The sequence below is a fragment of the Balaenoptera physalus genome (genome assembly GCF_965194825.1).
Source record: "Balaenoptera physalus genome assembly, chromosome: 9".
Taxonomy (NCBI): domain Eukaryota; kingdom Metazoa; phylum Chordata; class Mammalia; order Artiodactyla; family Balaenopteridae; genus Balaenoptera; species Balaenoptera physalus.
This window is the reverse complement of record NC_138888.1, coordinates 51,399,869-51,425,267: the sequence shown is the minus strand read 5'-3', so window position 1 is coordinate 51,425,267 and position 25,399 is coordinate 51,399,869. Positions and strand designations below refer to the sequence as shown.

The 25,399-nt window shown below is 43.0% G+C and overlaps 1 long non-coding RNA gene across 2 annotated transcripts; it reads left to right on the top strand.

The window, feature by feature from the left end:
• Positions 1-1,084: 1,084 nt before the first annotated feature.
• On the top strand, positions 1,085-25,105 carry LOC309667189. Of its 2 annotated transcripts, XR_014267602.1 has the most exons (3): positions 1,085-8,044; positions 11,949-12,204; positions 12,362-25,105. It is a non-coding gene; the product is annotated as an uncharacterized lncRNA (long non-coding RNA). The 2 variants fall into 2 exon arrangements; XR_014267603.1 differs by having other exon boundaries at positions 11,949-25,105.
• Positions 25,106-25,399: the final 294 nt, after the last annotated feature.

The following is a 25,399-nucleotide window of genomic DNA, read 5'->3' as shown; positions in this document are numbered from 1 at the left end:
CATCGCGGTGCGCGGGCCTCTCACTGTTGCGGCCTCTCTTGTTGCGGAGCACAGGCTTCCAGACGCACAGGCTCAGTAGTTGTGGCACACGGGCTTATTTGCTCCGCGGCATGTGGGATCTTCCCAGACCAGGGCTCGAACCCGTGTCCCCTGCATTGGCAGGCAGACTCTCAACCACTGCGCCACCAGGGAAGCCCTGTTGTTTCTTGAGGTAGGATTGTATTGGTATAAACTTCCCTCTTAGAACTGGTTTTGCTGCATCCCATAGGTGTTGGGTCGTCGTGTTTTCATTGTCATTTGTCTCTAGGTATTTTTTGATTTCCTCAGTGATCTCTTGGTTATTTAGTGGCATATTGTTTAGCCTCCATGTGTTTGTATTTTTTACACTTTTTTTTCCGTATAATTGGTATCTAATCTCATAACACTGTGTTCGGAAAAGATACTTGGTATGATTTCAATTTTCTTAAATTTACCAAGGCTTGATTTGTGACCCAAGATATGATCTATCCTGGAGAATGTTCCATGAACACTTGAGAAGAAAGTGTATTCTGTTGTTTTTGGATGGAATGTCCTGTAAATATCTATTAAGTCCATCTTGTTTAATGTGTCATTTAAAGCTTGTGTTTCCTTATTTATTTTCATTTTGGATGATCTGTCCATTGGTGAAAGTGGGGTGTTAAAGTCCCCTACTATTATTGTGTTACTGTCGATTTCCCCTTTTATGGCTATTAGCCTTTGCCTTATGTATGGAGGTGCTTTTATGTTGCATGCATAAATATACAATTGTTATATCTTCTTCTTGGATTGATCCCTTGATCATTATGTAGTGTGCTTCTTTGTCTCTCGTAACATTCTTTATTTTAAAGCCTATTTTGTCTGATATGAGAATTGCTACTCCAGCTTTCTTTTGATTTCCATTTGCATGGAATATCTTTTTCTATCCCCTCACTTTCAGTCTGTATGTGTCCCTAGGTCTGAAATGGGTCTCTTGTAGACAGCATGTATACGGATCTTGTTTTTGTATCCATTCAGCCAGTCTGTGTCTTTTGGTTGGAGCATATAATCCATTTATATTTAAGGTAGTTATTGATATGTATGTTCCTATTACCATTTTCTTAATTGTTTTGGGTTTGTTTTTGTAGGTCCTTTCCTTCTCTTGTGTTTCCTGCCTAGAGAAGTTCCTTTAGCATTTGTTGTAGAGCTGGTTTGGTGGTACTGAATTCTCTTAGCTTTTGCTTGCCTGTAAAGGTTTAATTTCTCCGTCGAATCTGAATGAGATCCTTGCTGGGTAGAGTAATCTTGGTTGTAGGTTTTTCCCTTTCATCACTTTAAATATGTCCTGACACACCCTTCTAGCTTGCAGAGTTTCTGCTGAGAAATCAGCTGTTAACCTTATGGGGATTCCCTTGTATGTTATTTGTTGCTTTTCCCTTGCTGCTTTTAATATTTTTTCTTTGTATTTAATTTTTGATAGTTTGATTAACATGTGTCTTGGCGTGTTTCTCCTTGGATTTATCCTGCCTGGGACTCTCTGCACTTCCTGGACTTGACTATTTCCTTTCCCATATTAGGGAAGTTTTCAACTATAATCTCTTCAAATATTTTCTCAGTCCCTTTCTGTTTCTCTTCCTCTTCTGGGACCCCTATTATTCGAATGTTGGTGTGTTTAATGTTGCCCCAGAGGTCTCTGAGACTGTCCTCAATTCTTTTCATTCTTTTTTCTTTATTCTGCTCTGTGGTAGTTTTTTCTACTATTTTATCTTCCAGGTCACTTATCTGTTCTTCTGCCTCAGTTATTCTGCTATTGATTCCTTCTAGAGAATTTTTAATTTCATTTATTGTGTTGTTCATTATTGTTTGTTTGCTCTTTAGTTCTTCTAGGTCCTTGTTAAACGTTTCTTGTATTTTCTCCATTCTATTTCCAAGATTTTGGATCATCTTTACTATCATTACTCTGAATTCTTTTTCAGGTAGACTGCCTATTTCCTCTTCATTTCTTTGGTCTGGTGGGTTTTTACCTTGCTCCTTCATCTGCTGTGTATTTCTCTGTCTTCTCATCTTGCTTAACTTACTGCGTTTGGGGTCTCCTTTTCGCAGGCTGCAGGTTTGTGGTTCCTGTTGTTTTTGGTGTTTGCCCCCAGTGGGTAAGGTTGGCTCAGTGGGTTGTGTAGGCTTCCTGGTGGAGGGGACTGGTGCCTGTGTTCTGGTGGGTGGGGCTGGATCTTGTCTTTCTGGTGGGCAGGGCCGTGTCCAGTGGCATGTTTTGGAGTGTCTGTGAACTTAGTATGATTTTAGGCAGCCTCTCTGCTAATGGGTGGGGTTGTGTTCCTATCTTGCTAGTTGTTTGGTATGGGATGTTCAGCACTGGAGCTTGCTGGTCGTTGGGTGGAGCTGGGTCTTAGCGTTGAGACAGAGATCCTTGGGAGAGCTCTCACCAATTGATATCACGTGGGGCTGGGAGGTCTCTGATGGTCCAATGTCCTGAGCTCAGCTCTCCCACCTCAGATGCTCAGGCCTGACACCAGGCCAGAGCACCAAGACCCTGTCAGCCACACAGCTCAGAAGAAAAGGGAGAAGAAAAGAAAGAAAAAAATGATAATAAATTTTTAAAGTTATAAAAAAAATTATTAAAGTAAAAAATATAAAATAGTAATAATAATAAAAAAAAGAAGAGCACAACCAAACCGAGAAACAAATCCACCAATGATAACAAGCACTAAAAACTATACTAAGATAAACATAAAAATCAGAAACAAGTCAGTCACAGACAGCAAACCCAAAGTCTACAGTTGCTCCCAAAGTCCACCTCCTCAGTTTGGGATGATTCGTTGTCTATTCAGGTATTCCGCAGATGCAGGGTACATCAAGTTGATTGTGGACATTTAATCCGCTGCTCCTGATGCTGCTGGGAGAGATTTCCCTTTCTCTTCTTTGTTTGCACAGCTCCTGGGGTTCAGCTTTGGATTTGGCCCCGCCTCTGCATGTAGGTCGCCCTCAGGCATCTGTTCCCTGCCCAGACAAGAGGGAGTTAAAGCAGCGGCTGATTAAGGGTCTCTGGCTCACTCAGGCCAGGGGAGGGTGGAGTATAATTGGAATGTGGGGCAAGCCTGCAGCGGCAGAGGCCAGCATGATGTTGCAACAGCCTGAGGTGTGCTGTGTGTTCTCCCGGGGAGGTTGCCCCTGGATCATGGGACCCTGGCAGTGATGGGCTGCACAGGCTCTGGGGGGATGGGGGGTTTGGAGAGTGACCTGTGCTTGCACACAGGATTCTTGGTGGCTGCAGCAGGAGCATTGGCGTTTCATGCCCGTCTCTCGTGTCTGAGCTGATAGCTGTGGCTCACGCCCGTCTCTGTAGCTTGCTTAGTTGGTGCTCTGCCTTCTGTGGACAGACAGGGAAGGAATCCCCTCTCCTCGCACACCCCGAAACAATGGTCTCTTGCCTCTTAGGCAGGTCCAGACTTTTTCCCGGACTCCCTCCTGGCTAGCTGTGGCGCACTAGCCCCTTCAGGCTGTGTTCACGCAGCCAACCCCAGTCCTCTCCCTGGGATCCGACCTCCGAAGCCCGAGCCTCAGCTCCCAGCCCCCACCCGCCCTGTTGGGTGAGCAGACAAGCCTCTCAGGCTGGTGAGTACTGGTCAGCACTGATCCTCTGTGCGGGGATCTCTCCGCTTTGCCCTCTGCACCCCTGTTGCTGCGCTCTCCTCAGTGGCTCTGAAGCTCCCCTCCCCGCCCACCCCCCGTCTCCACCCACGGAGGGGCTTCCTAGTGTGTGGAAACTTTTCCTCCTTCACAGCTCCCTCCCAGAGGGACAGGTCCCGTCCCTGTTCTTTTGTCTCTGTTTTTTCTTTTTTCTTTTGCCCTACCCAGGTATGAGGGGAGTTTCCTGCCTTTTGGGAAGTCTGAGGTCTTCTGCCAGCGTTCAGCAGGTGTTCTGTAGGAGTTGTTCCACATGTAGATGTATTTTTGATGTATTTGTGGGGAGCAAGGTGATCTCCATGTCTTACTCCTCTGCCATCTTGAAGGACCCCCCTTCTCTGATCTTATTTTAAACTGAAGTCAGTAACATTTTAGAATATGGACTTATCCATGTGACTGTTGGGCGCTATGAATTACTCTAAATCTCCCAGGCCTCCAGACTTCCTTACAACAGAGAATATGTTTTCTACCCTGAGTTCAAGCTTGGCAGGCAGGACCTGATCTCCAGTGGACACAGAGTTGCCTGAAAAAAATCGAGGATTATGATACCATAGAAAAAGGAGCGAGGGTGTCAAATTCCAACTGACAGGTAGATCCCCCAACTCTGACAGCCAGGAGGAGGACAGACACCAGGAATGGGGACCAGTGAGAGAGTGTTGGGAGGGGCGGAGTCCTGGATACGCTAAGCAGCAGAATGGGCTCTCCTCACCTGAGGTCATAGGACCCTGTGGACCACGGCTCCTTCCCACTGCTCACATGCATTTGCTCTGGTCACAGGATGTCACTGCCACCCTTGCCTCTGCTTCTGCTGCGCAATGGGCCTAACAGTAAATGGGAAAGAACGCTTGACGAACCTACTTAAATAAAATCCAATTTGTCCTCCATTGAGGTCATTCCTTGACTATTCAAGTACAACCTGAGTTTGCTAACTGTTGTCACAGAAGGACTTGGTTGAGGCTGTTACAAGAGTCTAAATCCCTATTCAAGAGAAAAGAAAAAAATGTGAAATCCACAAAGTCTTGTGAAAATCAACTATTTTGGGGGAGTAGGCACAGGTGAGTCAGTTTAAATAAATGATTATAATTTACGTAAGTAAGCTCTTTGAACCTATGTATTAATAATTTATAAGTTAATAATCTATCCATATTAGTCTATTTTGGACATTAACCTAAGTCAATCAGATGGATAGATAAGGTGCCCAAGAATAGAGAAACATTTAAATCAAGCCTTCTGAAAATTAAATGTGATTTGAAAATATTTTTATGGAAGTGAAACAGTGAGTTCAAAAAGAGGTTAAACAGGATATAAGGGAGAAAGGACAGGAAATAACCACTGTGTGCCAGATTTATTGCTAGACATTTCTAAATCTCACATAAAAAATAATCCTAGAGAGATAATATAATCATCCCTGTTTATAGACAAGAAAACTGAGGCTTAGAAAAGTAGCTTGACCTGAGATTCATAGTTTACAGCTACAAAACTCATGTACTATGTTTTATACCACACCACCTCTATAAAAACGAGATCATTTTTAATAGTGATTCTTTTTTGTTTAACTCAGTGAAGATGAACTTACAATAGAACCATTGCTTTGAACTCAAAAAGTATAAAATGTTTAACTTGAGTCTTTCAATCTTAGCTTTTTGTTTTCACATTTCTTTGCCAGTTATGCTATTCCTTAATAAAAAGACAGTGTGAATGGCTAGACAGACTGGTAGACAGCCTGATCGATAGAAACAGGAACGGTCCCTGAGTCTGTGGGTGTATGTGAAATAGTCCCCCACTCAAGTTCTGTTGCAAAAGTTTATTTGAGGTCAGATATTTGAAACGAGAATTTCATTTTTCCATAGAAACAATAATGTGATGTTAGTTAGAGCCTTGGCTCAATGCACAGAAGCCTATGGAGTTCTCAGTGTAAACGCCCTATAATTTTGGTACTAAAGAACTTAAACTCCTTTTAAAATACAGTTTTTGTCAGTTTACCTAGGCCCTGTAATTCGGGCCTAGGTACCAGGAAGGCAGAGGAGGGCTTATCAGGAGGTAGCTGGAGATGGTACATTTTTATCCCTATCTCCTCTCCACAGAGTCTGTTTCATAAAACAGGCTGCAAGAAAAAGAAACCAAAGACTTAAAGAAAAACTCCTACAAGGAAACAGTATGGTAGTTCTACTAAAAAGGAAATTGATGCTAAAGTGAAACATGAAAATGACCCCTAGATTGGAAAGCAACATTTCAATTCATGTGTTTTTTTCTTCCAAGTCCTGTCCCAGTTACCCTCTCAGCATTCCAGTCTTTCTCCCTGGGATTGCATGAAATCTCTCAGAGCAAATACGCTCTCTCTCTCTTTTTTAAAAAATGCTTTAAATTCATACTTTGAAGATGGAGGTTTGAGCTGACTATTGCTGTGGAACACTCCCTCTCACCTAGTAGGTGACCGAGGGTCACACTGAGGGTCTTTATAGTTGGGAAAATGCCAAGAGTACCCTCCAAAATGACCACTAATCTCCGAATTTAGAAGAAATCAAGTGGAGAAAAAGGAACACTTCTCTTTAAAAAAAAGAAAAAAAAAATCTGATCACTGCATTATTCTTGTATTTCTTTAGACAGTTGATAGGCTTATTTGTCAACATCAGTAATAATGATATAATAGACTTAAAGAATTTTCAACCTATTTCTGATGTTTACAAGGCACCAAAGACTATAGTACTGTTCTAATCAAATTTATGCATTTTCAGTGGGATTTCAAATTTTAGTCATAGGCAATATTTTAATCTCCCTGAATATATATATTCCTTGTACCTACAAGTGTGCAAATAACATAATTTTTAAATTACTTGGAACTTTGAAAAATATTAAAATTTTATTTGTAAAATATGTAAATGGGTATACTCATATCCATTTATTTATTTAACATTATTTAAGAGACACATCATGCTTACTATGTGCTGGGCATGGTTCTAAGTGCTTTATAAATAAACTATTTTGATCCTTATAATAATTCAATGAGATACATACTGTTATACCATTTTCAGACAGGGAAGCTGAAGTACAGAAAGCGGGTCCAACAACTGCTAAGATGTACACTGGAGTCAGTAAAATGATCAAACTACTAATTTAATAAACTTCCATGTAACTGCTTCTGTCCTGAAAACATTCTTGCTACTCCAAGTAACTTGAACCTACACTTGCAGCCCCTTCATCTGGGGTAAAAACACCCAGAGGGATTGGGGTCCTGGGTCCTGACATTTGGGTTCCTGATCAATTGTGGGACTCCGTCTGGTAGTAAGTCGGTGATCTTGTAAATGACCTTCCTCAGATCCACTAGCCTCATAAGACATCACTTGCTAGTAGAAAAGGATTTTCTTTGGAGATGAATTTATAACTTATTCTTTAAGGCAGATTCATTTTACCCACTGGCACAGCAGTTTATTTTCCTGGTACAGAAAATTTAAAATAATACAATCTATCCTCTTGTTGAGTGTCTGCTGCCTTATACAGCTTTGCACTAAAAACTTCACATACGTCACCTCATCTCGTCTCGACTCAACCCAGTCAAATGTGTCACCTACTGACCTGTTTGTCATCTGTGATGGTGTGAAATTCCAGAAGGACATCTGTCCATCTTCCAAGCTCACTCAGGAAGTCTTCCAGAGGTCATCCTGAGAAGTTTCCTCTCTCAGGGCTGTACTTGTCGGGGCCCCATCAGTTGAGAGCTGATCTCTCTGATGCACCTGCTCTTATCCGAGTACAGAGGGAAGGGCCCTGGATCTGGTTCTGCCAACTTTTGCTTTGTGACCTTGAGCTAGTGCTTTGAGCCTTTGTTTTCTCATCTAGAAATGAGAGCAGCAATTTCCATTTCATAAGGTTATTCTGAGGATAGTTGGTAAAGAGCACTTTGCAAATGGCAAAAAATTAAATACATATTAGTTGTTACTGATAGTGATGATTATGATCAGAAAGCAACAATAAATGCCTCCTCTGCTTTGCATCATAGCCCCTTGAAGAATGCAAAACAAGAGATGACCTATCCCAACTCAATACGGTTTCTAGCAGAAGGGAAAAGATGCACATTACATGGCTAGACACCAACGGCACAGAATTCTGGCTTAATGAGATGCTGTGAAGATTGTTAATTTCAAACCCATTCTTTCAGGATTAATAGAGAAAATGGATTGTCGTCGAACATCAAAGATTTCCCAGAAAGAGGGCACCATCTTGTGGTCAGTGGGAAGAACTGACAAAAAAATTGTCTAAGAATCACGGAATTGGAGAGCCAAGGTTCTCAAAATTGTAGTTCCCAGGCCTACCCCGGAGAGTCAGACGCAGTTGGTGAGATGTGGGACCCCAGGTAGGTACTTGGTAGAGCTCCCCGTGGGATTCTCCCCAGGGGATTCTAATGTGCAGCCAGGGTTGATAACCGCCAATCAGGAGGTCTTTCCCCTGACCACACAGAGTTGGGCCCATGTGGGACTCGTGACTCCTCACCAGGGCACTTCCCAGAGAGTAAACGCTGCTGCTGTGATGCACACCAAGGCCTCTTAAGGGCCTCCCTGCCGCCTCCGAGAGCCTGTTCCTCTTCTTCCTTCCTCTGCTTCTCCTCCTTCCCTAGACTCTCCTGCCTTCTCCACCCCTACTACAGCAGACTAGCTAACCCAGCAGTGCTTCCTACTTTGCAAAGCACTCGCTTCTACCCTATCATTTCATCCACAGCAGTTCTCTGAAGGTGTGATTATCTTTACTTCCTAAGAGGAGATGGAGGCTCAAGGTGACACAGCCCGGAAACATGTCTTCTAGACCCAAATCTTGTGCTAATGGCCTTGTCTGCCACAGCAGTACTAATAATAGTCCCCATTTATTGAGCAATTGTGGACCTTGAGGGCTGGGATAGGAAAGATGTGGGTGTAGGGGCATGGACAAGGGGATTGCTCCTCACAGCACCATATGGGATGGCAAAGAACTGGAACACGGTAGTCGGCAAAGCTTTGAAGTATCAATCAGTACGATCATTATGTAAAAGGAGGTATTATCACCACTAGTGTTTTTGTCTGATGAGAAAACTGAGTGTCAAAAAGATGGACTAACTGGAGGCCACTGGGAATCTATCACTAGGGGAATGAACGGCTAAGGAAGGTGGACTCTGCCCGCAAGGGAATCCTCTGCAGGGTCAGAAGCAACGAAGCGTGTTTATGTACGGCATCATGGACAAGGCTCACATACCACTGAGGGAAAATTAGAGTTAATACCATTAACATAAGTTTGGAAACCCACATGCAAAATTACACTAAATATTTTTCTAGGGCACACAAAATCTAAATATACTTATGGAAATAGATTAGAGGGAAACAGCATACACTAGAGTGGATGCTTATGGGAGGAAGGAAATGAGATTGAATATGGTGGATGAGAGAGGAAAATTAAAAAGGCTGCCTCCCATGGGCAAATGATGTCAGTGTATCATAAACTGAGGCATATGATCAACATAATTTGATGCACCAGAGGTCCCTCAAAAGAGAGAAGAATGGAAAATATTTGGGGCAGAATCATCAGAATTTCTCCAGCATACTGGGACTCCAGGGAGGTACAAAGACAACAGACATTTTTGGGATTGGCGATGAGGGTTTGTAGAAAGTCTATTCGGAGTGGGACAAATGGGACCTAATTAAAATTAAAAGCGTTTGCATAGCAAAGGAAACCATCCACAAAACGAAAAGACAACCTACAGACTGGGAGAAAATGTTTGCAAATGATGCTCCCAACAAGGACTTAATTTCCAAAATATACAAACAGCTCATATAGCCAGTATCAAAAAAACAAACAACCCAGTCAGAAAGTGGTCAGAAGACCTAAATAGACATTTCCCCAAAGAAGATAAACAGATGGCCAACAGGCATAAAATCAAGCAGCACTAGCTCGAGCACATGCTTATCCTGACTCATAAGGAATCCAGACACTTCGCTCATCCAGTGGGGTAGGGATCCAGAGGCAACCTGACAGAAGGGCCAGCGGGGTAACAACAGAGCACTGGTTAGGAGTCAGGAGTGTATTTGAGACCTTGTATTGCTGTAGCTTACATAACCTTGGACAAGTCACTTAGCATTATTCTTTGGGCCTCATCTACGAAGTTTTTCTCTGTGAAGTTCTGATATTTATAATTTGATTGAATAGTGCACAAATATAAGTGGCCAATAAACACATGAAAAATATTCCATATATTGAGCAAAAATGTTCAATATCTCATTAGGGAAATGCAAATCAAAACCACAATGAGCTACCACTTCACACCGCTAGGATGGCTAGAATCAGAGAGACAGGTAAAACAAGTACTGGCAAGGAGGAAGGGAAACTGGAACCCTCATTCATTGCTGATGAAAATGTAAAATGGTGCAGCTTTGGAAAGTAGCTTGGCAGTTCCACAAAACGTTAAACATTTAAAGTTACTGTATAATCCAGCAATTCCACTCCTAGGTATTTACCCAATTGAAATGAAAGTATATGTCCCCACAAAAACTTGTACGTGAATGTTCATAGACAGCATTATCCATATTAGCCCCATAGTGAAACAACCCAAATATCCACGAACTGATGAATACACATGATGTGGTATACCCATACAATGGGTAATTATTCAGCATTTGAAAGATGAAGTACCAATACATAACTACAACATGGACGGACCTGGAGCACATTATGTTAAACGAAAGAAGCCAGTCACAGAAGCTGCATACTGTATGATTCTATGTATGTGAAATGTCCAAAGTAGGCAAATCCATAGAGACAGAAAGTAGGGCCTAGAGGTGGTGGCAGGAGTGAGGAATAATTGCTGATGGGTACAGGGTTTTTTCTAGGGGTAATTTCAGGGGGTCTGAAATTAGATTGTGGTCATGATTGCACAATTCTGAGAATATACTGAAAACTACTGAACTGTGTACACTTCGAATGGTAGAATTTTAGGATATGTGAATTATATCTCAATAAAGCTGTTAAAAAATCTTGTACAGATATTCACTGATCATTCATTCATTCATCATTTACTTGCCATCTGCTCTGTGCCAGGAGCTAGGCACACCGAGGTGAATGAGACAAACTCCCTCGCTGTGATGGGCTCCTGACCTTTCGGGGACAACAAATGGACATAATGTGGTAAGTGCCAAGAGAGCAGCTTGCCCAGCTATCCTGGGAACACTGAGAGCACTTAAGTCAGCCAGGAAGTTTAGTAAAAGGCAGAGAAAGGACAGAGCAACAGATGTTGTATGCTGGGGGAGAGGTGCAGGGTGACAAGACCCATCCCTCCTGCCCAGGAGATGAACTGAGTGTGGATACACAGTGCTAATACACAGGGCAGAGTGCGATAAATACTATGAGAAATTACTAAGTGGAAATTCAGAAGAGGGAGATATAATGACCTGAATGTTATTCTTCTGAATGGTCACAGAGAACTGGGATGTAATGTGGTCCTCCCAGACTTCACAGTTCATCTTTAGAACCCAAAATTCAGGGTGCATGGTGTGAAAACTGCTGATGTCATCAAAACGTGCCCCTTGTTTTGCACTAATAACCTATCATATTTTTACCAAATTCTGTAACATGAAGACTATTAAATTCAATTGCTAAAGAAGCATCAGTTGATTTCTGTTGATTAGAGTAACAGTCTACAGAATTAAAAATAATTGCTTATACCTTTGTGGTACTGACATAATTTAACAGCACAAAGGTAATCCTCAAAGCATGATGAGGTAACATTCAGTTTGGGGCAAAATAGACACCCAGCGTATGGGTGAGCTACACCCTCATGGTGGGATCCCTGCAGTGTAACCCACGCTGTGAGGAGGAAGAGAAGGAGCTGCTGGGAGATGGCGGGAGAGGAGCCCTTCAGGGGGCAGAGGAGAGGGGCAGGACAGTGATACTCAGAGCTGGGGTCAGAGCACCAGATAGAGGGTTCCAGGGTGGCTTTCTGATGCCAGCTGAGAGCAGGTCCTTCTTCCTGCTGGAACTGGTGTGACAGCTCCTAGTGAGGCCCAGGGCCCGGCTCCTCATTCGGGGCTGAACTGGGTCTGCAGCCTGGGTGTGGCCTCTAGACTCACCTTGACCCCTGGCTCCGGAAGAGCTTTCTCCTCCGAGGCTCCGGGCCATCCCCAGATTGTGCCCCTGGGTTTTAGCCCCTTCAATTCTGCCTCAAGGCCAGAAACTGTGCCCCGGGGTTTCGAGGCTGGGGAGAGGGTGTCCTCACACCTGTTCTCTCCCTGCATTCACAGCATGCCTCCGCCTGCTCGTCCTCTGCAGAGCACAGCTTCCGGTTCCTGCTTTCCTTCCTCCTCTTGCCAAGCTCCGTGGGAGGTAGGACGGTCCGGACCAGGACCAGGAGACGCCGGCTGGCTTGAGTCCCAGTAAAGCCCAGTGCCTACGGACCTTGGTTTTTCTCACTCATCCAAGGGGGCTAGCTTGCTGTTTGGAGTCAGACAGACCTGGGGTTAAGTGCCTGCTCTGCCCGTCAACGGCCGCGTGACCCTGGTATGTTCCTAACCGGGAAAGGACACCTATCTTGCAGGTGTTCTGGGGACGAGCACGTGACACAGCCGACATCCGTCTGATGGTAACTGTCGTCTATGATGGTCCTCCTGAGAGCTGTGCTGGGTCACAGGGATGCCCATTCCTCCCCATTTTTCAGGCTGACACTTTAGTGCCCTCTGAAGAATGAGAGAGGCGACCTGAGGAACCTGCCCATGAACTTGGAGGCCCAGATGGTAGCTGTTGTCACCCCTGCACTCCTGCCCCCAGACCCTGGCTGGGGCAGCCCATTTCCACCTTCAAGCTTCCTCCTGCGGATCGCTGCCCGGAGTGTTTGTGTTTGTGCTTCTTCTGCAGCAGCGTAAGGAGGGCCCCGCGTCCCTCCCCAGCACAAACCTCCCCCTGTGGGGTGGGGCTGCCGAGGAGTGCGTCCAGTTGGCCCTGTGATGCTGTGAAGAAACGGCCTCCTTCTCTAAGCTGAGTCGTGGCCTCCACTGAGAACCTAGGATGGATGCTCAGAAACCTCTTCTCAAGGTAACGGAAACGCGGCCGAGTTCTGCACACAGACCCTCAACGCCATTGCCTGGATTCTTGTGGGGCCCATGGACACCACATTAAGCACCTGTCAGTCATGGTCAATCCATGTCTGTGTGCAGCAGCCTCTTCCAGGAAGGGAAGGGTTCAGAGTGCTTCCTGCTCTCTGGAAGGTAACAGGGTCAGGGTGCCCCCCCGCCCAGGCACGGCTGCTGGTGATGCTGAGGGTGCAGAAGAGCCTGAGGTCCTGCACTGCTCTCCTCCCAGGGAGGCCAAAGGCCCTCGGCCACCCAAGAGGCCCCCTGAGGTGTCCTGCACGTTCAGGGAGAGTCTGGCCTAGTGTCGACATTATCATCAGCAAATTGTAAGTAAAATCGTACAACACTATTTTCCTTACAGAACTTTCAAGCAGTAGAATGAACCATTGATATTGTTTTCTAGATGATGGTATAAGATCATTTATATATGGTTTCCCAAACCTGTTGAACCAGCAGAATCACCTGGGAAGCTTAATGCAGATTATTGGACTCCACCCTAAACTTAATGAATTTGAATCTTCAGTGGAGGGGCCTAGAAATCTGTATTTCAAAGAAGTGCTCTCAGAGAAACTGGGATTAACTAAAATTGAGAAACAAAGACAATACCTTTAATGTTCCTAAAGAAATCTGTGGAGAAATCAAATACTCAAAAGTTACATACCCCAAATATTTTTAATGTATTTATTAGTTCTACCACATTTCTCTATAACCTAAGGCATCTTTGAGAGGTGCATAAAACACAGTAAGATTATTTAACTGAAGTAAGAGAAAATAATTAATTAGATTTAAATAGGAGTTAAACTAAATTTGCCTGGTAACCTCGTACATCAGATTTCACTGGAGCAGTTCGCACTCTCTTATATTCCTCTGTCTCTGTCTCTCTCTGTCTCCCTCCCCCTCTCTTTTTTCCCATAAGTGGATTTGGGGTAATCTCAAGTTGGACCATTTCATCAAAATGACCTTATAACAAGTATTTTAAGAGGACCTGGGTGAAGTCACTCACTCAATACTTGTGCTGGGTGAGCACAGCAGCCCTGACCCTTATATTTGTATGTGGGGGGGTGGGGGAAGTGTGGAGGGAACAATAGTTAACAAATCACTATAAAAATAAACAAGAAAACATCAGGGTCTTAAGTGCTGAGACAAAAAAGAAGGGTGATGTGATGGAGAGTGCCTGCGCTCTCCCCTCAATTAGGGGGTCAGAGAAGCCCTCTGAGAAGGCAACATCTGAGTGGAGCCCCAGATGACACGGGGACCAGCTGTGTGACCCTCTGGGGAGGGCATTCTAGACAGAGGGAAGCTATTGCCTCCCTAAAATAGGACCATATTACTGATGTGGGAGGAAGAGGAAGAGTATCTGTGAGTCCACATCTAATGACTTTCTTTACCCATTAGGCAAACACTTTTATTAAAACTCCAATGTATCTGGAATGCTGAGGAGATGCTACTATAATGTCCCAGCCCACCACCCGTGGAATTTTTTAGTCTGTCCTTGAGAGTGATATGGTGAGCTCTCCTTCCTCCACCTATACTTTCTCCCAACAGGCACTCCTCCTTGATGACATCTCCTAAAGGCCACTTCATCCTCTTCTCTCTATCCTTTCCCCTTGTTTCAATGGTACAAAAAACTATACCACTGAACAAAATGCCACCTCCCCCAGGAAGCCTTTTGTAATCCTTCTAAGGAGAATGAATGAGAACCAAAAGTCTTTTACTCCATTCTCCCGCACCCCTTCTTGCATTTCTCCAGCAGCTCCTACTTCATTCTGCCCTGGGTTGTATGACATCTCATGTTTAGACATCCCTCACCCCAGTACATGAGGAAGGCTCAAGAATAGGGCCTGGGGGCTTCCCTGGTGGCCCAGTGGTTAATCCGCCTGCCAATGCAGGGGACACAGGTTCAAGCTCTGCCAGGAAGATCCCACATGCCCTGGAGCAACTAAGCCCATGCGCCACAACTACTGAGCCTGCACTCTAGAGCTCGTGAGCCACAACTACTGAGCCCACGTGCCGCATCTACTGAAGCCTGTGCACTCTAGAGCCCGTGCTCCGCAACAAGAGAAGCCACCGCATTGAGAAGCCCATGCACCACAAACAAAGAGTAGCCCCCGCTCGCCGCAACTAGAGAAAGCCCGTGCGCAGCAACAAAGACCCAACACAGCCAAAAATCAAAAGTAAAAATAAATAAATTTAAAAAAAAAAAAAAGAATAGGGCCTGGGATTTATTCATCTCTGAGCCTTACCCCAGCTGGGTCTGCACAGGCATCTGCACAACCTAGGACCCCTGGCTGGCAGAATGCAGTCATCCATCAATCCAGCATCACGGAGCAGCTGAGCTTTGCTCTCCCTGTGCTGGGTTCTCCGGAGGGATGGGAAGGACCAGGCACAGCCCCTGCTCCTGAGAAGCTTAGAAATCCATGGTTGGTGCGGGACAGGCATGACCAGCATCCTGAAAGTACTACCAAGGGGCAGTGGTCTCCAAACTGGGGGGAGTGCACACCACAGGAGCACATGACAACCCTGAGATGCAGGAAGAAAGCATGGAAGTTCTCTTTTATTTTATTGATTATTTAAAATTTAGAAATAAACTAAAAACTTAGAAATAAAAATTGTTTTACTTGTTTTCACAATCTGGCTTTCCCTTAGCGCCTCTCTAGGTCCACTGGCAGGCAGCCAGAGTCACGTGACTTGTCCTTAGGGCGAGGTGGCAACCACAGTGCTGAGACCTGACAATGGCTCCCTCTCTTGTCCATTCGCCAGCAATGAATCACCTCTCGCTACAGTTTAGTGTTGCAGGTTGTCATTGACGTGGCTACTTTTATAAAAACAAGACCTTTCAGTAAGAGGATCTTTACAGTATTTTGTAAATGAAATGGTGGAGGATAGACGTGGACATGAAAAACTTTTGTACCACATAGAGGTTTTTGAATTGCTCATGTCAAAGTGCTTAAAAGAAATTTTTGGACTTAAAGATGAGTTATGCATTTTTCTTTGACAAAGAAAAGAAAAAAACCTTAATTGTTATAAATTTGCCAACTTTTCCTGTGATAAGTAGTTTAGTAGTATGCTACTAATGAGTATTTTTAAAAACAGTACCTTGAAAGAATGGGTGATATTTTAAAAATAAGAGTGAGAAAGAAGCAGCTTTACAATGACTGTAACTGCTGCTATAAAGAGAACAATTTGAACATGTCTGGGAATATTGCATCAAGATGTGATTTGTGGCCAAAAATGACATCATCTATAAAAATTCCCACGTCTACACGCTTAAAAACATAAAGTCTTATGATCTTCCAAATTAAGGGTTCATTTGTATAAGAAAAAAACCTTTTGGTATCAAGGAGATGGAAAAAAAAACTGTGTAAATGGTGGGTAGAACTGAAAAACTAGTATCAAGAATTAGGAAGTACAGCCATTAATATAATTATATAATTTTCCTAATTTGAATCTACATATCAGTATCTCATTTTTCTATAAAAGCCATTAAAACCAAGTATAGATATAAACTTAAGACTAGGCCTTTGGTGTGGCAAAGCAGCCTGACAGAATGTTGTCAAAGCATTTCACTGTGGGACATGAAAGTGAGTGTTGAAATACAAATAACTCCAAATTTGGGGATTTTTTTTTCAGTAGTGAGATTTCAGTGTTAAATAAGTATAAACTTCATTAATTCAGAAAACCCTAACATGAAAATTTAATTGAAAGAACAGCTGGTTTGTGAGACAATCAAAAGTAAAAACAAGGTTTGAAAGAAACAACTTGCACCACTCAAGTGGCAGAGGGGTGCAGAAGGGCAGGAGTTGGGTTTGAAATCTCAGGGCATCGGCAGGCTTGAATCAAGGTTTTGTGGGACTTGGAGATTATATAACTTGGGGGAACCCACTTAAGGTTCCAAATGTAAAATTAAGTATGAAAGTGAATATTTACTTAGAATGAGAAAATTACTGTATAAATAATTATAACACATTAATAAATTTGTTTTATAATTAAGTCATAAGAAATTTTCAAAGGCTGAGAAATGCCACAAACATCCAAAATACAGAAAAAAACATTTTATTAACTACCTGACATACTTCTATAAACTTACTTTCTTAAATTTTTGTTAAAATGGCCATCTTCAAAAAAATCTACAAATAATAAATGCTGAAGAGGGTGTGGAGAAAAAGGAACCCTCTTATACTGTTGGTGTGAATGTAACTTGATACAGCTACTATGGAGAACAGTATGGAGGTTACTTAAAAGACTAAAAATAGAGTTACCATATGATCCAGTGATTCTACTCCTGGGCATATATGCAGAGAAAACTCTAATTTGAAAAGGTACATGCACCCCAAAGTTCACTGCAGCACTATTTACAATAGCCAAGACATGGAAGCAATCTAAATGTCCATCGACAGATGAATGGATACAGAAGATGTGTACGTATATAGAATGGAATATTACTCAGCCATAAAAAAGAATGAAATAACGCCATTTGCAGCAACATGAATGGACCTAGAAATTATCATACTAAGTGAAGTAAGTCAGAGAAAGACAAATATCATATGATATTGCTTATATGTGGAATCTGAAAAAAATTACAAATAAACTTATTTACAAAGCAGAAATAGACCCACAGACATAGCAAACAAACTTATGGTTACCAAAGGGGAAGGGATGGGGAGGGATAAACTGGGAGTTTGGGATTAACATACACTGCTATATATAGAATAGATAACCAACAAGTACCTACTGTATAGCACAGGGAACTATACTCAATATTTTGTAATAACCTATAAGGGAAAAGAAGCTGAAAAAGAATATATATGTTATATATATAAGAATATATATATATAACCAAATCACTGTGCTGTACACCTGAAACTAACAAACATTGTAAATCAACTATACATCAATTAAAAATTTTTTTAAAGAAAGACTAGGGCTTTGCATCATAAAGTATTAAGCTAAGATTTTAAAAAAGAGAATAAAGTATTTCCAATCACAGTCTTGATGGCAAAGAGCTTTTGAACCCTGTTAATAAATAAAATAACATAAAACAACTATTTACAATTTTTCTTTTATTTCAGCCTTTAAAATATATTTTTGTTTTATAATGTACACATATATTGTTACATTAGTGGTAGCTACATTGGTAGCAAAATATGCATCATGTTTATTTATTATAAATTTATGTATTTTATTTATTTATTTTTGGCTGCGTTTGGTCTTCGTTGCTGTGCGCGGACTTTCTCTAGTTGCGTCGAGCGGGGGCTGCTCTTCATCCCGGTGCGTGGGCTTCTCATTGCGGTGGCTTCTCTTGTTGCGGAACACAGGCTCTAGGCGCGCGGGCTCAGTAGTTGTGGCTCGCGGGCTCTAGAGCACAGGCTCAGTAGTTGTGGCTCGCGGGCTCTAGAGCACAGGCTCAGTAGTTGTGGCTCGCGGGTTCTAGAGTGCAGGCTCAGTAGTTGTGGTGCACGGGCTTTGTTGCTCTGCGACATGTGGGATCTTCCCGGACCAGGGCTCGAACCCGTGTCCCCTGCATTGGTAGGCGGATTCTTAACCACTGCACCACCAGGGAAGCCCCTGCATCATGTTTATTGACTGAAGTATACGGTGAAAAACACTGGAGACCACACATTAGTGTAGTACACTTGTATGGGCTACCTCCCTGGCATCTATTCCTTTGCTTCCATCAAAATTCAGAAAATTGCCCATTTTCTTTGGCAATGCCCCACCTTGTTTTGTGACAGCCAAGGGTGCTGCATGAGACTGATCCCACTCCAACTCCAGGAGTGGCCCCTGTTTGGCTTACACCAGTCAGAGGATCCCATTCCCCTTGGGCATTGTGATTGACTTAGGGGTGAGCACAGGACCCAGCCTGGTCCTCACAAAGAGGGGGAAATATTTACCACAGACTTCTGACCAGGAAGCTTCCTGGATCTTCTGGGCACTACTAGAAGAGAGATCCTATCTTTCTTTGGACCATGTAGCCTGACGATATGAGGCCTGCCCTGGCAATGCTAACAGTGAGTTCTGCAGCCCGGGGTTGATGCCAACATTCAGTGGAGATCAGAGTAGAAAGAATCACAGAGACTTGGACCCAGAGCCTAATACAACATGAACTTCTGGATCAATCTGTGCCTGGGTTTTCCCCCACTTTTGTTTTTTTTCAGTTATAGGAGCCAAGAAATTCCTTTGATTTGGTTGATATTTGCTGTTACTTAAAACATGAACAGTCCCAATTTAAACAATGAGAGAACAGTAAATTTAGCTGAACTATGCAACAGAGGCATCATAAATGTTCTGGAATATCACTAATGGGCTGGCTGCATTGCTGGTTAAATTAAGACTTGTTTGTAGAATCTGTCCTGAATCCTAGTTAGTTTTGCATTCAAAGCAAAGCTGAGTTAATGAGAGGGCCCCGATTCTCAGGGCACCTCAGCTACCCAATTTCAGCAAAAGATCAACTTGCTAAAAGTTGGCATCTGATGTTTTCCGCCTCCCTTTTGGTAACTTTACCATGTTCTCAGACAATCAGTTTCTTTTCACCTGTTTCATTCTAAGGAGTAAATAAATTATGGGTCCAGTGGATTTTCCCTCCCAGGGTGTGGATTGCGAGAGACAGAGACTGATAATTCAGAGCAAGGGAAATGATCGGAATTCGCATGTATGCTCAGCTCTTGGCCACAAGATGGCAGGAGGAGATCAGTAAAAACAGGCAAAGACCTGCGACTTCTGGGCTGCGCAGAAGAAGGCCCTGGGGTCGCTTGCTCCACTTAGGAAAACCACAACCTGCCAGTGCCTGGCCAGCTCCCCGTTTGGGGTAAGTTAGTAAGGAGAGAAATCACTTTTTTTTTCTGTAAAACAATAAGAGGTGCCAACTCAAATAAGTGGATGCTGTGAAGTTTGATAGTGAATGCAACCACCAGGGACGGATACCTGTTTCTGCTTTTTCCTTTGCCCTCTGCCTCTCTTTCTCCATCTGCAAAGTGGGGGTCCTGGTTGTGGCCTACCTCAGTGCGATAAAGCAGGTAAGAGAAGTGCCCTGAGTGTGGCAGGTGAAAGGTGTTTTTCTGGGAAGATTGGTATCAGGGCACCACGTGTGTCCGACCTTCCCGGAACCTCCGGGAACAGTGAAATGCCTGGGATTCAGGTGGCTGTGGTCCCTGGGATGATCCCTAAATTCTGACATCATTCTCTACTTAAGGGAGACAGTGACACCAACTGAGTTACAAACACTCACCAGAAAGAGCCGCCTCTTGACAAGTGCCAGAGGTAGTGGAGAAAGACATTTTCTTTGTCAGGGGGATTCTGGGAAGGATGGATTTGGAGACAGGTGCTGTGGCTGAGACCTCAGTCTTGTTGTGACCCCACCTGATTGTCTCAGCCTCAACTCCCCGCACCTGAAGGCAACACCTGTCTCATGAACCCTCACGGGCTCAGCTGAGATGACGAGAAACATGAATTCTGGTCTGAACAAACTTTGTACGTAACCATGTGTGGCAGTTAGAGACTGTCTCTTCTTGGTCCTTCGTGTTCACTTTCTCTCTTTCCTCAGGGTATCTGATTGTCCTCACCAGGGAAACGTGGAGTCTCTGTGCTTAGAGGAGCCTCGTGAGGTTAGAGGTGGGGGGGAGGGTGCAGCCTCTGGCCGGCTGCTCCGCCAGCTTGGGCTACTCCTTCTGGTGAATAACTTCATCCTATCTCATACACATCGCTGTGTTTCTTGGCATCTTAGGCTGGGAGAGAAGCAACATAACTGTGGTCACTATGTATTTTCATTTTAATCAGGAGATTCTTCTTGAAACTTTACCGAAGTTCTTTCTGTTCCCATCCTGACCCTCTGAATGCCTTACACATGGCGGCTGGGAGGTGAAAATTAAAACGAACTGAAGACTCCAGAGTTACTAGGATGAAGGCCGTAGAGGAGTAGGCAGGGTGCTTGGGCCTTGATGAGTAGGGTGTCTCAAGGCGTCTGGCTTTCTCCAAGTGCAGTCACGGAGCAGACTCTGACTGGCTTCTGGGGGACCCGGAAAGCCTGGCCTAAGAATGAACCTTTCTTCAGTTGGCATGTTTTCTGGATTGGGCATCGGGAGAAAGTCTGGTGGTTCAGATGAAAGGAACTTGAGAAATAGAATTAAAGTGGAGATGTGTCATTGGTACAAAATGACTTTGGAACAAGGAGGCATTGGTGGGGTCATGCACTGGGAGCTTGGAGAAGTCTGTAATCTAGTGCTCGGACAGCTGCCGGCCCCTGAGCACAGCCTGATGGGCCCTGCGGTGTGACTGAGTGAGCTCAGGGGTGCCCTGCCACTGGCCATTTTCCAGGGATCCAGGGTACCTGGCAGCCAGTGGCATCAAGAGCAGGGAGCCCACAGCCAGGAGGTTAATGACAATCCACAGTGACCCCTGCAGAGAGACTGATGTCAAACAGCATCACATGCATGGCAACAAGGATGGCAACAGCAAGGGTGTCAGGAGCATTGGGATGACATTTGGCTCAGGACACATAGTGGACCTGGGTTCACGCAGGGTTCACGCAGGCAAAACAGTGACACAAATACTGACTGGGGCCCCAAATACTGATTTGGCAAGCCCCAGTTTTGCCTCCCAAGATTGTTCTGAAAAACAACCCTTTCAGGAGAAAAATGCTGCAAGCTTGGGTCTCATCCCTGAGGTGATTGATTCACTTTTCAGCAACTATTTAATTTTTTAAAGATATGCAAGATTAGAGCCTTGCTGAGCGTCAGAAGAGTGACCTAATAGAGCCAATCTTCAAGGACTGGAAAGTGAATTACAACAGAAGAAAATCAGACTTCTATGCAGGGGATGCTTGATGCATTTTTAGAAGCCTAAGGCGTGTGGCTGACATGGTCTTGGTGCTCCGGCCAGGTGTCAGGCCTGAGCCACTGAGGTGGGAGAGCCGAGTTCAGGACATTGGTCCAACAGAGACCTCCCGGCCGCTCGTAATATCAATCGGCGAGAACTCTCCCAAAGATCTCTGTCTCAACGCTAAGACCCAGTTCCACCCAACGACCAGCAAGCTCCAGTTCTGGACACCCCATGCCAAACAACTAACAAGACAGGAACACAACCCCACCCATTAGTAGAAAGGCTGCCTAAAATCATATTAAGTTCACAGACACCCCAAAACACAGCACTGGACGCAGTCCTGCCCACCAGAAAGACAAGATCCAGCCTCATCCACCAGAACACAGGCACCAGTCCCCTCCACCAGGAAGCCTACACAACCCACTGAACCAACCTTACCCACTGGGGGCAGACACCAAAAACAGCAGGAACTATGAAACTGCAGCCTGCGAAAAGGAGACCCCAAACACAGTAAGTTAAGCAAGATGAGAAGACAGAGAAACACACAGCAGATGAAGGAGCAAGGTAAAAACCCACCAGCCCAAACAAACGAAGAGGACATAGGCAGTCTACCTGAAACAGAATTCAGAGTAATGATAGTAAAGATGATCCAAAATCTTGGAAATAGAATGGAGAAAATGCAAGAAACGTTTAACAAGGACCTAGAAGAACTAAACAGCAAACAAACAATAATGAACAACACAATAAATGAAATTAAAAATTCTCTAGAAGGAATCAATAGCAGAATAACTGAGGCAGAAGAACGGAGAAGTGACCTGGAAGAGAAAATAGTGGAAATAACTACTGCAGAGCAGAATAAAGAAGAAAGAATGAAAAGAATTGAGGACAGTCTCAGAGACCTCTGGGACAACATTAAACACACCAACATTTGAATTACAGGGGTCCCAGAAGAAGAGAAAAAGAAAGGGACTGAGAAAATATTTGAAGAGATTATAGTTGAAAACTTCCCTAATATGGGAAAGGAAATAGTCAAGTCCAGGAAGTGCAGAGAGTCCCAGGCAGGATAAATCCAAGGAGAAACACGCCAAGACACATGTTAATCAAACTATCAAAAATTAAATACAAAGAAAAAATATTAAAAGCAGCAAGGGAAAAGCAACAAATAACATACAAGGGAATCCCCATAAGGTTAACAGCTGATTTCTCAGCAGAAACTCTGCAAGCTAGAAGGGTGTGTCAGGACATATTTAAAGTGATGAAAGGGGAAAACCTACAACCAAGATTACTCTACCCAGCAAGAATCTCATTCAGATTTGATGGAGAAATTAAAACCTTTACAGGCAAGCAAAAGCTAAGAGAATTCAGCACCACCAAACCAGCTTCACAACAAATGCTAAAGGAACTTCTCTAGGCAGGAAACACAAGAGAAGGAAAGGACCTACAAAAACAAACCAAAAACAACTAAGAAAATGGTAAAAGGAACATACATATCCATAATTACCTTAAATGTAAATGGATTAAATGCTCCAACCAAAAGACACAGACTGGCCGAATGGATACAAAACAAGATCCATATATATGCTGTCTACAAGAGACCCACTTCTGACCTAGGGACACATACAGACTAAAAGTGAGGGGATGGAAATGGGAATCTAAAGAAAGCTGGAGTAGCAATTCTCATATCAGACAAAATAGACTTTAAAATAAAGAATGTTACAAGAGACAAAGAAAGACACTACATAATGATCAAGCGATCAGTCTAAGAAGAGGATATAACAATTTTAAATATTTATGCATGCAACATGGGAGCACCTCAATACATAAGGCAAATGCTAACAGCCATAAAAGGGGAAATCGATAGTAACACAGTAATAGTAGGGGACTTTAACACCCCACTTTCACCAACAGACAGATCATCCAAAATAAAAATAAACAGGGAAACACAAGCTTTAAATGACACATTAAACAAGATGGACTTAATTGACATTTATAGGACATTCCATCCCAAAACAACAGAATACACTTTCTTCTCAAGTGTTCATGGAACATTCTCCAGGATAGCTCATATCTTGGGTCACAAATCAAGCCTTGGTAAATTTAAGAAAATTAAAATCATATGAAGTATCTTTTCTGACCACAGTGTTATGAGATTAGATACCAATTATAGGAAAAAAAAACTGTAAAAAATACACACACTTGGAGGCTAAACAATATGCTACAAATAACCAAGAGATCACTGAAGAAATCAAAGAGGAAATCAAAAAATACCTAGAAACAAATGACAATGAAAACACGATGACCCAAAACCTATGGGATGCAGCAAAACAGTTCTAAGAGGGAAGTTTATAGCAATACAATCCTACCTCAAGAAACAAGAAACATCTCAAATAAACAACCTAACCTTACACCTAAAGCAATTAGAGAAAGAAGAACAAAAAAACCCCAAAGTTAGCAGATGGAAAGAAACCATAAAGATCAGATCAGAAATAAATGAAAAAGAAATGATGGAAATGATAGCAAAGATCAATAAAACTAAAAGCTGGTTCTTTGAGAAGATAAACAAAAGTGATAAACCATTAGCCAGACTCAACAAGAATAAAAGGGAAAAGACTCAAATCAACAGAATTAGAAATGAAAAAGGAGAAGTAACAACTGACACTGCAGTAATGCAAAGGATCATGAGAGATTACTACAAGCAACTATACGCCAATAAAATGGACAACGTGGAAGAAATGGACAAATTCTTAGAAAAGCACAACCTTCTGAGAGTGAACCAGGAAGTAATAGAAAATATAAGCAGACCAATCACAAGCACTGAAATTGAAACTGTGATGAAAAATCTTCCAACAAACAAAAGCTCAGGACCAGATGGCTTCACAGGCAAATTCCGTCAAACATTTAGAGAAGAGCTAACACCTATCCTCTCAAACTCTGGTCACCTTATCTTTGATAAAGGAGGCAAGAATATACAATGCAGAAAAGACAGCCTCTTCAATAAGTGGTGCTGGGAAAACTGGACAACTACCTGTAAAATAATGAAATTAGAACACTTCCTAACACCATACACAAAAATAAACTCAAAATGGATTAAAGACCTAAATGTAAGGCCAGACACTATAAAACTCTTAGAGGAAAACATAGGCAGAACACTCTATGACATAAATCACAGCAAGAACCTTTTTGACCCACCTCCTAGGGAAATGGAAATAAAAACAAAAATAAAAAAATAGGACCTAATGAAACTGAAAAGCTTTTGCACAGCAAAGGAAACCATAAACAAGACCAAAAGAGAACCCTCAGAATTGGAGAAAATATTTGCAAACAAAGCAACTGACAAGGTTTAATCTCCAAAATATACAAGCAGGTCATGCAGTTCAGTATCAAAAAAACAAACAACCCAATCCAAAAATGGGCAGAAGACCTAAATAGACATTTCTCCCAAGAAGATATACAGATTGCCAACAAAGACATGAAAGGATGCTCAACATCACTAATCATTAGAGAAATGCAAATCAAAACTACAATGAGGTATCACCTCACACTGGTTACAATGGGCATCATCAGAAAATCTACAAACAATAAATGCTTGAGAGGGTGTGGAGAAAAGGGAACTCTTGCACTATTGGTGGGAATGTAAATTGATACAGCCACTATGGAAAACAATATGGAGGTTCCTTATAAAACTAAAAACAGAACTACCATATGACCCAGCAATCCCACTACTGGGCATATACCCTGAGAAAACCATAATTCAAAAAGAGTCATGTACCACAATGTTCATTTCAGCTCTATTTACAATAGTCAGGACATGG